The sequence below is a fragment of the Lampetra planeri genome, chromosome 4, assembly GCF_965212315.1.
Source record: "Lampetra planeri chromosome 4, kcLamPlan1.2.h2, whole genome shotgun sequence".
NCBI classification, from domain to species: domain Eukaryota; kingdom Metazoa; phylum Chordata; class Hyperoartia; order Petromyzontiformes; family Petromyzontidae; genus Lampetra; species Lampetra planeri.
The window spans coordinates 16,585,226-16,587,725 of NC_136110.1; positions in this window are offsets into that span (position 1 = coordinate 16,585,226).

A 2,500-nucleotide genomic window follows, 5' to 3' on the forward strand; every position below is an offset into this window, starting at 1 on the left:
GCTCGATGGAATTCGGCGCGACAGAAACGATGCCCCGTAACGCACATGAGAGCAATCCGGGCCAATTTCTCCCGTTTGATGGGGTCTATGTGTAAAAATTTTGACTTTTTTGAGTGCAGGTGCAAATCTGCTGAAAAAGCCTGTGGAAGTTTCACGGCGTTCGTACGATATTTGGCGACGCAAAAATGAGCGATTTCCCAGCTCGAGAGAATTCGGCGCGAGAGAAACGATGCCCCGTAACGCACATGAGAGCAATCCGGGCCAATTTCTCCCGTTTGATGGGGTCTATGTGTAAAAATTTTGACTTTTTTGAGTGCAGGTGCAAATCTGCTGAAAAAGCCTGTGGAAGTTTCACGGCGTTCGTACGATATTTGGCGACGCAAAAATGAGCGATTTCCCAGCTCGAGAGAATTCGGCGCGAGAGAAACGATGCCCCGTAACGCACATGAGAGCAATCCCGGCCAATTTCTCCCGTTTGATGGGGTCTATGTGTAAAAATTTTGACTTTTTTGAGTGCACGTGCAAATCTGCTGGAAAAGCCTGTGGAAGTTTCACGGCGTTCGTACGATATTTGGCGACGCAAAAATGAGCGATTTCCCAGCTCGATGGAATTCGGAGCGAGAGAAACGATGCCCCGTAACGCACATGAGAGCAATCCCGGCCAATTTCTCCCGTTTGATGGGGTCTATGTGTACAAATTTTGACTTTTTTGAGTGCACGTGCCAATCTGCTGGAAAAGCCTGTGGAAGTTTCACGGCGTTCGTACGATATTTGGCGACGCAAAAATGAGCGATTTCCCAGCTCGATGGAATTCGGCGCGACAGAAACGATGCCCCGTAACGCACATGAGAGCAATCCGGGCCAATTTCTCCCGTTTGATGGGGTCTATGTGTAAAAATTTTGACTTTTTTGAGTGCACGTGCAAATCTGCTGAAAAAGCCTGTGGAAGTTTCACGGCGTTCGTACGATATTTGGCGACGCAAAAATGAGCGATTTCCCAGCTCGATGGAATTCGGAGCGAGAGAAACGATGCCCCGTAACGCACATGAGAGCAATCCCGGCCAATTTCTCCCGTTTGATGGGGTCTATGTGTAAAAATTTTGACTTTTTTGAGTGCACGTGCAAATCTGCTGGAAAAGCCTGTGGAAGTTTCACGGCGTTCGTACGATATTTGGCGACGCAAAAATGAGCGATTTCCCAGCTCGATGGAATTCGGCGCGACAGAAACGATGCCCCGTAACGCACATGAGAGCAATCCGGGCCAATTTCTCCCGTTTGATGGGGTCTATGTGTAAAAATTTTGACTTTTTTGAGTGCAGGTGCAAATCTGCTGAAAAAGCCTGTGGAAGTTTCACGGCGTTCGTACGATATTTGGCGACGCAAAAATGAGCGATTTCCCAGCTCGAGAGAATTCGGCGCGAGAGAAACGATGCCCCGTAACGCACATGAGAGCAATCCGGGCCAATTTCTCCCGTTTGATGGGGTCTATGTGTAAAAATTTTGACTTTTTTGAGTGCAGGTGCAAATCTGCTGAAAAAGCCTGTGGAAGTTTCACGGCGTTCGTACGATATTTGGCGACGCAAAAATGAGCGATTTCCCAGCTCGATGGAATTCGGCGCGACAGAAACGATGCCCCGTAACGCACATGAGAGCAATCCGGGCCAATTTCTCCCGTTTGATGGGGTCTATGTGTAAAAATTTTGACTTTTTTGAGTGCACGTGCAAATCTGCTGAAAAAGCCTGTGGAAGTTTCACGGCGTTCGTACGATATTTGGCGACGCAAAAATGAGCGATTTCCCAGCTCGAGAGAATTCGGCGCGAGAGAAACGATGCCCCGTAACGCACATGAGAGCAATCCCGGCCAATTTCTCCCGTTTGATGGGGTCTATGTGTAAAAATTTTGACTTTTTTGAGTGCACGTGCAAATCTGCTGGAAAAGCCTGTGGAAGTTTCACGGCGTTCGTACGATATTTGGCGACGCAAAAATGAGCGATTTCCCAGCTCGATGGAATTCGGAGCGAGAGAAACGATGCCCCGTAACGCACATGAGAGCAATCCCGGCCAATTTCTCCCGTTTGATGGGGTCTATGTGTACAAATTTTGACTTTTTTGAGTGCACGTGCCAATCTGCTGGAAAAGCCTGTGGAAGTTTCACGGCGTTCGTACGATATTTGGCGACGCAAAAATGAGCGATTTCCCAGCTCGATGGAATTCGGAGCGAGAGAAACGATGCCCCGTAACGCACATGAGAGCAATCCCGGCCAATTTCTCCCGTTTGATGGGGTCTATGTGTACAAATTTTGACTTTTTTGAGTGCACGTGCCAATCTGCTGGAAAAGCCTGTGGAAGTTTCATCCGACGAAAAAAGCACGTTCTCGAGAAAGCAGGAGAGCTAAGTCATTCACAAATTAGCTGGATTTGGCTTGTGGTTCGTTTCCCAAGTAACAGAGCGGCATCAACCTTTAAGTGCACGCCAGTACATCCCCGTGGGATACAGGGG